Source organism: Balaenoptera ricei, chromosome 11, assembly GCF_028023285.1.
Source record: "Balaenoptera ricei isolate mBalRic1 chromosome 11, mBalRic1.hap2, whole genome shotgun sequence".
Classification (NCBI taxonomy): domain Eukaryota; kingdom Metazoa; phylum Chordata; class Mammalia; order Artiodactyla; family Balaenopteridae; genus Balaenoptera; species Balaenoptera ricei.
The window spans coordinates 56,479,722-56,493,599 of NC_082649.1; positions in this window are offsets into that span (position 1 = coordinate 56,479,722).

Here is a 13,878-nt window from a genome sequence, read left to right on the forward strand (position 1 = left end):
TGCAATGAGAAGCCTGCGCACCGCAATGAAGAGTAGCCCCCGCTCGCCACAACTAGAGAAAGCCCGTGCGCAGCAACAAAGACCCAAAGCAGCCAAAAAAAAAAAAAGTAGGGCAGCCTATTTGAAGTTCTGAATCATGTTTCTTGCTAAAAGATCCAGCGTCCCCATAAGAATGGCCCAAGAAAACAGATCTGGTTAAATGTGGGGGCAACTTAGGGCCTTACTGCGCTCTCTGTACCCCCAAAGTTTTCATTGTATTAATAGCTTGGAAACCATTGCTGTTTGCATTGCCGTAATGCTATCATAAAACAACCCCCCTTCTTGTAATTCGATTCCTTTGCGTACAGAGTTTGCAGCTGACTCTTCTGGGTTCTCCAGCAATTAAGTCAGTAGGACCTCTGTCTGGGCACTTACATCACCCCCCTTTTGTATAAAATACCTCAGCTCATACAGGATTCACATTTCCTTGAAGAAACGAATGTGCATACCATCCTATTATGGGGTGACTGGAAGAAACACCAAGCATATAATGCCATCTGCGTCACTTATATCTGTCCCATGAATTGTTTCCAAACTGATGAAAAACACAGAAGCAGGAAAATCACCTGTTTTTTTTTCTTTTTAAGAAACAAGACAATCACCTGTCATTTTCAAGTGTTTAAATTTTTTTGTCTACAAGAAGGAGACCACATTTTCAGATGAAATGCACAAGCCAATTTCATCCTTTTCAAAAGAGAGAAGAGTTACTTAAGGTGCTTAATCGTAATGTAATAGGGAGCAATGGCCTGAGACAGAGAAAAGTAGCAATTTAAATTAGACATTAAGAAAAATTTCACTGGAAGCAAGGGCAATTATACAATGAAATAATTTCCTAAGGGAGAAACAGTGAGGCACCATTAAAAAGAGTTGTTTAAAAGAGAGTAGATTAAAAAACACTTGCAGCTGAGGCTGCTGGAGGATCGTTTTATGATTTATTGCTTTACTCTGCCTGCGTGTCATACTCACGAGATTTCCCAGGCTCAGCTAGCTTACCTTCCATCAAGCAAGGATCTGCATGGTGCCAGAGACTATGATGTCTGTATTTTATTTTTCTTTATGCAAAAATGTAGACAGAGCTCTAAATGGAGTACCAGTGGAAAAGGCAAGGAGAACCTAGAGGGCTCTATTTGTTAGAAAACTACTCTGTGTCAGTGTCCTAGGATATTTTACACACATGCACACCTCTCTCTCTCTCTCCAATCTTATTTAAACCTTCCCGCAACTAATTGGTTGACCTGTTCAAACTGGTGGCCATTAATCAGTTACTATTACTGGCCATGAGGATACATGACACAATTATTCCTTCACACAGACATATTGCTATGCGTGCAGCGTGGGGGGTAGATAAAGCATCCTTTACCTGATGTCCAAAGTCTTGCGTTTGAATCCTAGCTCCCATGATCAAGCACCCTCAAAAACTAACCTCTGGGTCCCGCCTGTACAGTTCTCTAATCATTGCTATTCCTTTCTTAATCTCTTTCCTCCCTTATCAGGACCAGCAATTTTCCAGCCAGTTTATGTAAGGATTTAACACTAGTTACCAGCCTACCAGCCAGGAGAGGAAGGGAGGCTGTCTTCTGAGGGGAAGAAGGGATTTCACGGTGCTTCCCAGCCCAACACTGGGGAGAGGCCACCTCCATGAACTCTGAAGGTTCAGAGGGACCTGCAGAACCAACACCCCCCGGTACATATATCAAGATGCTCCCATGCCACGTTTCGGGATTTCTGGTTTTCTTAACCAGGGCCCTGACTTTAGCACGGCAGACCTTTTCAGCTGAGCATTCAATGTCTCTGGAGCTCTGAAATCGTGAGATCTTATGTTTGCTGTTTCCTGCTCAGCTGTGTCCCCTCTTCTACAACAGAAGCTTGAAGCCTTTTTGTGTGCTCCCAAAGAGGCCCTCTGGCTCTCACCCTTAAGACTTGAACTGTGAATGGTCTTTGGTTCTTTGTTAGCCCTCCGCAGAGTGTCCATGCAACTTAGCAATAATTCTAGCTACCTCTCCACTGCCTTGCAGGTATTTTCTCCTCATGTCTTTCATATGCTTGAATCATCATCCCTTCAAGGGCATTTTCCCTCACAGGGATGCTTTGCCCCATCACACCAGGGCAATATTTAGCAAGGGAACCGTGTGTCAAGGGACTCAGGACAGCATCTTACACCACTCTTGGCACCACTTGTATTAATTAGTTCAGGCCTCTGAAAAGCAGATGCCAAGATGGAATTAGACTTTCTAGAGATTTAGAAGGAAAATTTGGTAAGGAAAAATGTGTAGGGAGTTGCAGGAAGCCATCAGAGTCATCTGACTTGATGCAAGTCTGGCCTCTGTGGAGGAGAGAGGAAAAGTCTTAGAATTCAGTGCAATTAAAGAAAGTTTCATCGAGATCTACAGGGGGGTCCTCAGGTCAAAGTCTCTGTCAGAGACCCACATGTCTCAGGAGTGAGCCTACCATAGCATCTCTGCTGAGCTCATTAGTGTCTTGGGCGGTGTGTTTGCCTTGGTGTAAAGGCAGTGATGGTTTTCAGAGTCCCCACAGTCAGAGATATGAGAGGTGCATTCCTATGGCTGCCACACACAGAGACCCAGAGTCCTTCCATCTTGACAATTCAACCTTCTGTATGGCTAAAGTCCTCTGCATTCAGCCAGTGGATAAGAAGAGTGAGAAGTGACACACATCACGGAGGGAGGGAGGGAGGGAGACGGATGGACTGAGAGTTTGGGATTGGTAGATGCAAACTATTACATTTAGAATGGAGAAACAACAAGGTCCTAATGTTTAGCACAGGGAACTATATACAATATCCTGTGATTAAACCATAATGGAAAAGAATATAAAAAAAGAATGTATATGTGTATAACCGAGTCACTTTGCTATACAGCAGAGACTGGCACAACATTGTAAATCAACTATACTTCAATTAAAAAAAAAAAAAAGAAGTGACACACATCCCTCTATTCACAAGGATGCACTTCATTGAGAGTCTGAGAAATGTGTACCTGGTTGGGGGGCCACTTAGCAGCATGAAGTCTACAATAAAGAACAAGAAACGCAAGCCTTTGATGGACAGCGGGTCATTCCTGCCACTTAGAATAAATAAATAAATAAATAAAAGTGAGTGGAAAGCTAACAAAAATGTCATTATTCTGATGGCATGAATGATGAAAAAAGAAAGAAAAATTAAACAATATTAGAAAGGAAAAACAGGGCTTAACTACAAACACAGTATAAATCAAAATAAAGTGTCAATGCTCTGAACAACTTTATGCCAATAAGTTTTAAAACTAGATAACGTATTGGCAAAATATTGATTACCAAGAATGACAAAAAGTAAATGCAAAACCTGAGTAACATGATAACAGATTAAAATAATTTACAGTTAAAGATATTCCAGGGACTTCCCTGGTGGTCCAGTGGCTAAGACTCTGTACTCCCAGTGCAGGGGGCCCAGGTTCGTTCCCTGGTCAGGGAACTAGGTCCCACATGCCGCAACTAAGAGTTCACATGTTGCAACTAAAGATAGATCCCAGGTGCTTAAACTAAAACCCGACGCAGCCAAATAAAGAAATAAATTTTTTGGAGAAAAAAAAAAAAAAAAAAAAAGATATTCCAATCCCCAAACACCAGACTCAGAAATATTTACAAGGGACTCCCACAAAGCCATCTTATATACATTCTTACAGATTTTTTTTAAAGGCCATTCCCAAAATAGCATACGAGTCTGCTAAAACCATGAAATCAGAACAAAACAAGGAAAGCAGAAGCCAGTCAAATCACAGTCAAACTCATTCGTGAAAACAGATGCAAAATATTTGCAATGAAATATTAACAAATGCTACCCAACAATATGTATATGTGTGATCGCATCAGAAGAAACCAAACCTGCTGACATCTTGATCTTGGGCTTGAAGCCTCCAGAACTGTGAGAAAATAAATCTCTGTTGTTTAAACCAGGGTTCCCCAACCCCCAGGTCATGGACTGGTACCAGGATGCAGCCTGTTAGGAACCAGGCCACACAGGAGGAGGTGAGCAGCGGGCAAGTGAGTGAGGCTTCCTCTGCTGCTCCCCATCGCTGGCATTACCACCTGAACCTCCCTGCTCCCAGTCCGTGGAAAACTTGTCTTCCACGAAACCAGTCCCTGGTGCCAGAAAGGTTGGGGACCACTGGTTTAAACCACCTCATATGAGGTATTTTGTTATGGCATCCTAGCAGACTAATACATCAGTTCTCCACATATTAAACTAAGAACTCAAACTGATTATAAACAATGTTTCAACCTATTTTTCAGGAACTTCTAAAGTGTACCCTAAAATTCATGTAGAATAGCCAACAGCTAAGAACATCAAATAAATATGAAGGAACAAGATGAGAGTGTTGAGAGACCTTCAAGATGGTGGAGGAGTAAGACGCGGAGATCACCTTGCTCCCCACAAATACATCAGAAATACATCTACATGTGGAACAACTCCTACAGAACACCTACTGAACACTGGCAGAAGACCTCAGACTTCCCAAAAGGCAAGAAACTCCCCACGTACCTGGGTAGGGCAAAAGAAAAAACAGAGACAAAAGAATAGGGACGGGACCTGCACCAGTGGGAGGAAGCTGTGAAGGAGGAAAAGTTTCCACACACTAGGAAGCCCCTGCACTGGTGGAGACGGGAGGTGGCGGAGGGGAAGCTTAGGAGCCGCGGAGGAGAGCACAGCAACAGGGGTGCAGAGGGCAAAGCGGAGAGATTCCCGCACAGAGGATCAGTGCCAAATAGCACTCACCAGCCCGTGAGGCTTGTCTGCTCACCTGCCGGGGCGGGTGGGGATTGGGAGCTGAGGCTCAGGCTTCAGAGGTCAGATCCCAGGGAGAGGACTGGGGTTGGCTGTGTGAACACAGCCTGAAGGGGGCTAGTGCGCCACAGCTAGCAGGGAGGGAGTCTGGGAAAAACTCTGGAACTGCCTAAGAGGCAAGAGACCATTGTTTCGGGGTATGCGAGGAGAAGGGATTCAGAGCACCGCCTAAGCGAGCTCAGGAGAGGGGCGCGAGCCACGGCTATCAGCATGGACACCAGAGACGGACATGAGAAGCTAAGGCTGCTGCTGCAGCCACCAAGAAGCCTGTGTGCAAGCACAGGTCACCATCCACACCTCCCCTCCTGGGAGCCTGTGCAGCCCACCACTGCCAGGGTCCCGTGATCCAGGGACAACTTCCCTGGGAGAACACATGGTGCAACTCAGGCTGGTGCAACGTCACGCTGGCCTCTGCTGCCACAGGCTTGCCCCGCATTCCGCACCCCTCTCTCCCCCCAGACTGAGTGAGCCAGAGCCCCCTAATCAGCTGCTACTTTAACCCCGTCCTGTCTGAGTGAACAACAGATGCCCTCAGGTGACCTAAATGCAGAGGCAGGGCCAAAATCAAAGCTGAACCCCAGGAGCTGTGCGAACAAAGAAGAGAAAGGGAAATTTCTCCCAGCAGCCTCAGGAACAGCAGATTAAATCTCCACAATCAACTTGATGTACCCTGCATCTGTGGAATACCTGAATAGACAATGAATCATCCCTAAATTCAGGCGGTGGACTTTGCAAGCAACTGTAGACTAGGGGTTTGCTGTATGTGACTGAATGGTTTCTGGTTTTATGCTTTTCTTAGTTTAGTATTTAGAGTTTATTATCACTGGTAGATTTCTTTATTGATTTGGTTGCTCTCTTCCTCTTGTTTTTTTATATATATAGATAGATTTTTTTTCCTTTTTCTCTTTTTGTGAGTGTGTATGTGTATGCTTCTTTGTGTGATTTTGTCTGTATAACTTTGCTTTTACCATTTGTCCTAGGGTTCTGTCTGTCCATTTTTTTTCTTTTGTTTTGTTTTAGTATAGTTTTTAGCCCTTGTTATCATTGGTGCATTTGTTTTTTGGTTTGGTTGCTCTCTTCTTTTTTTATTTATTACTTTTTAATTATTTTATTTTATTTTTAATTATTTTTTTATTTTTTATTTTAATAACTTTATTTCATTTTTTTCTTTCTTTCTTTCTTTTTTTCTCCCTTTTCTTCTGAGCCGTGTGGCTGACAGGGTCTCGGTGCTCTGGCCAGGTGTCAGGCCTGTGCCTCTGAGGTGGGAGAGCCGAGTTCAGAACACTGATCCACCAGAGACCTCCTGGACTCTGATCCACACAATATCAAAGGTTGAAAGCTCTCCCAGAGATCTCCATCTCAACACTAAGACCCAACTCCACTCAACGACCAGCAAGCTACAGTGCTGTATACCCTATGCCAAACAACTAGCAAGACAGGAACACAACCCGACCCATTAGCAGAGAGGCTGCCTAAAATCATAATAGGGTCACAGCCACCCCAAAACACACCACCGGACACTGTCCTGCCCACCAGAAGGACAAGATCCAGCCTCATTCACCAGAACACAGGCACCAGTCCCCTCCAACAGGAAACCTACACAACCCACTGAACCAACCTTACCTACTGAGAGCAGACACCAAAAACAACGGGAACTACGAACCTGCTGCCTGCGAAAAGGAGACCCCAAACACAGTAAATTAAGCAAAATGAGAAGACAGAGAAACACACAGCATAGGAAAGAACAAGGCAAAAACCCACCACACCTAACAAATGAAGAGGAAATAGGCAGTCTACCTGAAAAAGAATTCACAGTAATGTTAGCAAAGTGGATCCAAAATCTCAGAAATTGAATGGAGAAAACACAAGAAACGTTTAACAAGGATCTAGAAGAACTAAAGAGCAAACAAACAATGATGAACAACACAATAAATGAAATTAAAAATTCTCTAGAAGGAAACAATAGCAGAATAACTGAGGCAGAAGAACGGATAAATGACCTGGAAGATAAAATGGAAATAACTACTGCAGACCAGAATAAAGAAAAAGGAATGAAAAGAATTGAGGACAGTCTTAGAGACCTCTGGGACAACATTAAATGCACCAACATTCGAATTATAGGGGTCCGAGAAGAAGAAGAGAAAAAGAAAGGGACTGAGAAAATATTTAAAGAGATTATAGCTGAAAAATTCCCTAATATGGGAAAGGAAACAGTCAATCAAGTCCAGGAAGTGCAGAGACTCCCATACAGGATAAATCCAAGGAGAAACAGGCAGAGACACATATTAATCAAACTATCAAAAATTAAATACAAAGAAAAAATATTAAAAGTAGCAAGGGAAAAACAACAAATAACATACAAGAGATTCCCCATAAGGTTAACAGCTGATCTTTCAGCAGAAACTCTACAAGCCAGAAGGGAGTGGCAGGATATATTTAAAGTGATGAAAGGGAAAAACCTACAACCAAGATTACTCTACCCAGCAAGGATCTCATTCAGTTTCGATGAAGAAATTAAAACCTTTACAGACAAGTAAAAGTGAAGAGAATTCAGCACCACCAAACAAGCTTTACAACAAATGCTAAAGGAACTTCTCTAGGCAGGAAACACAAGAGAAGGAAAAGACCTACAATAACAAACCAAAAACAATTAAGAAAATGGTAATAGCAACATACATATTGATAACTACCTTAAATGTAAATATATTAAATGCTCGAACCAAAAGACATAGACTGGCTGAATGGCTACAAAAACAAGACCCTTATATATGCTGTCTACAAGAGACCCCCTTCAGACCTAGGGACACATACAGACTGAAAGTGAGGGGATGGAGAAAGATATTCCATGCAAATGGAAATCAAAAGAAAGCTGGTGTAGCAATTCTCATATCAGACAAAATAGACTTTAAAATAAAGACTATTACAAGAGACAAAGAAGGACACTATATAATGATTAAGGGATCAATCCAAGAAGAAGAAATAACAATTGTAAACAATTATATTTATGCACCCAACATAGGAGCAGCTCAATATATAAGGCAAATGCTAACATCCATAAAAGGGGAAATCGACAGTAACACAATCATAGTAGGGGACTTTAACACCCCACTTTCACCATTGGACAGATCATCCAAAATGAAAATAAATAACAAAATACAAGCTTTAAAAGATACATTTAAAAAGATGGACTTAATTGATATTTATAGGACATTCCATCCAAAAACGACAGAATGCACTTTCTTCTCAAGTGCTCATGGAACATTCTCCAGGATAGATCATATCGTGGGTCACAAATCAAGCCTTGGTAAATTTAAGAAAATTGAAATTGTATCAAGTATCTTTTCTGACCACAATGCTATGAGACTAGATATCAATTACAGGAAAAAAAATCTGTAAAAAATACAAACACATGGAGGCTAAACAATACACTACTAAATAACTAAGAGATCACTGAAGAAATCAAAGAGGAAATCAGAAAATACCTAGAAACAAATGACAACGAAAACACGACGACCCAAAACCTAGGGGATACAGCAAAAGCAGTTCTAAGAGGGAAGTTTATAGCAATACAATCCTACCTCAAGAAACAGGAAACACACCAAATAAACAACCTAACCTTACACCTATGGCAATTAGAGAAAGAAGAACAAAAAAACCCCAAAGTTAGCAGAAGGAAAGAAATCATAAAGATAAGATCAGAAGTAAATAAAAAGGAATGAAGGAAACAAGAGCAAAGATCAATCAAACTAAAAGCTGGTTCTTTCAGAAGATAAAATTGATAAACCATTAGCCATACTCATCAAGAAAAAAAGGGAGAGGACTCAAATCAATTGAATTAGACATGAAAAAGGAGAAGTAATAACTGACACTGCAGAAATACAAAGGGTCATGAGAGATTACTACAAGCAGCTATATGCCAGTAAAACGGACAACCTGGAAGAAATGGACAAATTCTTAGAAAAGCACAACCTTTGGAGACTGAACCAAGAAGAAACAGAAAATATAAACAGATCAATCACAAGCACTGAAATTGAGACTGTGATGAAAACTCTTCCAACAAACAAAAGCCCAGGACCAGATGGCTTCACAGGTGAATTCTATCAAACATTTAGAGAAGAGCTAACATTTATCCTTCTCAAACTCTTCCAAAATATACCAGAAGGAGGAACACTCCCAAACGCATTCTACAAGGCCAACATCACCCTGATACCAAAACCAGACAAAGATGTCACAAAGAAAGAAAACTACAGGCCAATATCACTGATGAACATAGATGCAAAAATCCTCAACAAAATACTAGCAAACAGAATCTAACAGCACATTAAAAGGATCATACACCATGATCAAGTGGGGCTTATCCCAGGAATGCAAGGATTCTTCAATATACACAAATCAAGCAATGTGATAAACCATATTAACAAACTGAAGGATAAAAACCATATGATCAGACTTCCCTAGTGGCGCAGTGGTTATGAATCCGCCTGCCAATGCAGGGGACACGGGTTCAAGCCCTGGTCCAGAAAGATCCCACATGCCGCGGAGCAACTACGCCCGTGCGCCACAACTACTGAGCTGCACTCTAGAGCCCGTGAGCCACAACTACTGAGCCCATGTGCCTAAAGCCTGTGCTCCACTACAAGAGAAGCCACCACAATGAGAAGCACGTACACCTCAATGAAGAGTAGCCCCCACTCGCCGCAACTAGAGAAAGCCTGTGCACAGCAACGAAGACCCAACACAGCCAAAAATAAATAAATAAATACATAAATTTAAAAACAGAAAAAAACAAACAAAAAAACCCATATGATCATCTCAAAAGATGCAGAAAAAGCTTTTGACAAAATTCAACACCCATCATTTATGATAAAACCACTCCAGAAAGTGGGTATAGAGGGAACCTACCTCAACATAATAAAGGCCATATATGACAGACCCACAGCTAATATCATTCTCAATGGTGAAAAACTGAAATGATTTCCACTAAGGTCAGGAACAAGACAAGCTTGCCCACTCTCACCACTGTTATTCAACATAGTTTTGCAAGTTTTAGCCACAGAGATCAGAGAAGAAAAAGAAATAAAAGGAATCCAATTCAGAAAAGAAGAAGCAAAACTGCCACTGTTTTCAGATGACATAATGCTATACAGAGAATCCTAAAGATGCTACCAGAAAACTACTAGACCTAATCAATGAATTTGGTAAAGCAGCAGAATACAAAATTCATGCACAGGAATCTCTTGCATTCCTATACACCAACAATGAAAAATCTGAAAGAGAAATTAAGGAAATGCTCCCATTTACCACTGCAACAAAAAGAATAAAATACCTAGGAATAAACCTACCTAAGGAGACAAAAGACCTGTATGCAGAAAACCATAAGACACTGATGAAAGAAATCAATGACAACACAAACAGATGGAGAGATATACCACGTGTTTGGATTGGAAGAATCAACATTGTGAAAATGATTACACTACCCAAAGCAATCTACAGATTTAATGCAATCCCTATCAAACTACCAATGGCATTTTTCACAGAACTAGAACAAAAAATTTCACAATTTGTATGGAAACACAAAAGACCCTGACTAGCCAAAGCAATCTTGAGAAAGAAAAACTGACCTGGAGCAATCAGGCTCCTTGACTTCAGACTATACTACAAAGCTACAGTAATCAAGACAGTATGGTACAGACACAAAAACAGATATATAGATCAGTGGAACAGGATAGAAAGCCCAGAGATAAACCCACACACATATGGTCACCTTATCTTTGACAAAGGAGGCAAGAATATACAATGGAGAAAAGACAGTCTCTTCAATAAGTGGTGCTGGGAAAACTGGACAGATACATGTAGAAGAATGAAATTAGAACACTTCCTAACACCATACACAAAAATAAACTCAAAATGGATTAAAGACCTAAATGTAAGGCCAGATACTATAAAACCCTTAGAGGAAAACATGGGCAGAACACTCTATGACATAAATCACAGCAAGATCCTTTTTGACCCACCTCCTAGAGAAATGGAAATAAAAACAGAAATAAACAAATGAGACCTAATGAAACTTAAAAGCTTTTGCACAGCAAAGGAAACAATAAACAAGACAAAAAGACAACCCTCAGAATGGGAGAAAATATTTGCAAACAAAGCAACTGACAAAGGATTAATCTCCAAAATATACAAGCAGCTCATGCAGCTCAATATCAAAAAAAACAAACAACCCAATCCAACACTGGGCGGAATACCTAAATAGACATTACTCCAAAGAAGACATACAGATTGCCAACAAACACATGAAAGGATGCTCAACATCACTAATCATTAGAGAAATGTAAATCAAAACCACAATGAGGTATCACTTCACACTGATCAGAAGGGCTGTTATCAAAAAATCTACAAACAATAAATGCTGAAGAGGGTGTGGAGAAGAGAGAACCCTCTTTCACTATTGGTGGGAATGTAAATTGATACAGGCACTATGGAGAACAGTATGGAGGTTCCTTAAAAAACTAAAAATAGAACTACCATACAACCCAGCAATCCCACTACTGGGCATATACCCTGAGAAAACCATAGTTCAAAAAGAGACATGTACCACAATGTTCACTGCAGCACTATTTACAATAGCCAGTACATGGAAGCAACCTAAGTGTCCACAGACAGATGAATGGATAAAGCACATGTGGCACATATATACAATGAAGTATTACTCAGCCATAAAAAGTAACGAAATTGAGTTATTTGTAGTGAGGTGGATGGACTTAGAGTCAGTCACAGAAAGTGAAGTAAGTCAGAAAGAGAAAAACAAATACTATATGCTAACACATATATATATGGAATCTAAAAAGAAAATGGTTCTGATGAACCTAGGGACAGGAAGGGAACAAATACACAGATGTAGAGAATGGACTTGAGGACACGGGGAGGGGGAAGGGTAAGCTGGGACGGAGTGAGAGAGTGGCATGGAGATATATACACTATCAGATGTAAAATAGATAGCTAGTGGGAAGCAGCTGCATAGCACAGGGAGATCAGCTAGGTGCTTTGTGACCACCTAGAGGGGTGGGATAAGGATGGTGGGAGGGAGGTGCAAGAGGGAGGGGATGGGGGATATATGTATACATACAGCTGATTCACTTTGTTATACAGCAGAAAATACCACAACATTGTAAAGCAATTATACTCCAATAAAGATGAAAATAATAAAGATATACAGTTAACATTTCATGGTGTTAACACACCAGCAAATTAATATATCCAGAGGAATAAAATAAAGGACCCAGAAACAGACACAACCACAAATAAGAATAATGCAACACAAACTCTAGGAAAATGATACTTTATCCAGTAATGGGAATGAGACTATATGTAATCTCTATGAAAAAAATATAATTAAATATTTTATCTCACAAGGTACAGAGAAATAACATTAAAGCAGATGAAAATCCTAAATTACGTAAGTTATGGATGTGTTAATTTCTTTGATGAGGGGAGGTCTTTCACAATGTATACACATATCAAATCACCATGCTGTATACCTTAAATAACTTATAATTTTATTTATCAATTATACCTCAGTAAAGCTGAAAAAAATTCTAAATATAAAATACAAAACCATAAGATATTAGGAGAAGCTACAGAAGAACATCTTCATGTCCTCAGGTTATATATTGATTTTTTTCAATGAGGATGCAAAATCACAGTAAAGAAAAAGTATTAATGAATTTTGATCACCATAAAATTTAAAACTCCTCTAAAGAAATGTCACCATGACAAGGTAAAAAGAGAAGCTATTGACTAGAAGATATTGTATATATTCCAAAAATATAAAGGACACTTAGAAATCAATTAAAAAGACACCCAACCCAATATAAAAATAGAGAACAATCAACTTACAGAAGAGTAAACTTGAATGGTCGATATACATATTAAAGTAAAGGCTCAATATCACTAGTGGTCAGGAAATAGATATAACATTCCACATACCATTTTACTCTCAATCACATTAGCAAAAATGAACAAATGTGGCAACAATAAATATTAGGTGAGAATGAGAAGCTCTTATCCACAATTGGGGGTGGGGGGTGGGATTCGTGTGTAAATCGGTACAGTCACTTTGGAAAAGAAAATAACATTATGTAGTAAAGTTGGAAATAAGCTTATCCAGCATCCAACAATACCATTTGTAGGAAAACAGCCCAGAGCACCCCTTGCACAGGTAAACAAAAACGCACAAGAATGACTAATGGCAATTTTTTTTAAATTAATTAATTTATTTATTTATTTTTGGCTGCATTGGGTCTTCATTGCTGCGTGTGGGCTTTCTCTAGTTGTGGCGAGCGGGGGCTAGTCTTCATTGCGGTGCAGGGGCTTCTCACTGCAGTGCCTTCTCTTGTTGTGCAGCACAGGCTCTAGGCACGTGGGCTTCAGTAGTTGTGGCACGTGGGCTCAGTAGTTGTGGCATGAGGGCTCTAGAGCACAGGCTTAGTAGTTGTGGCACACGGGCTTAGTTGCTCCGCAGCATGTGGGATCTTCCCGGACCAGGGCTCGAACCCGTGTCCCCTGCATTGGCAAGTGGATTCTTAACCACTACGCCATCAGGAAGTCCCTAATGGCAATTTTTTTAAAAGAAAAAAATTGGGATCAGCCTAAATTCCTACAAATAGAATGGATTGATGCATTTATACAATGAAATGAAATACAACAGTAATAATGAATGAACTAATAAGCACGGGAAAATCTCAAAAACAAATTTCTGATCAACATGCAAATAGAAAAGAAATATCTAAAATATAATACTCAAATAAACTTGAAAACATTCAAAATAATACTGTGGTTCATGAATACGGATAAAGTATAATTTAAAATGTGCAATAAAATATGCAGGTGAATAATATTAAATTTAGACTACTGCTTCATAATAGGAAGAAGAGGGTGAAGAATGGAAAGGGCATATTTATATAAGAAGCTTCAAATTGATCTGAAATATAAAATTG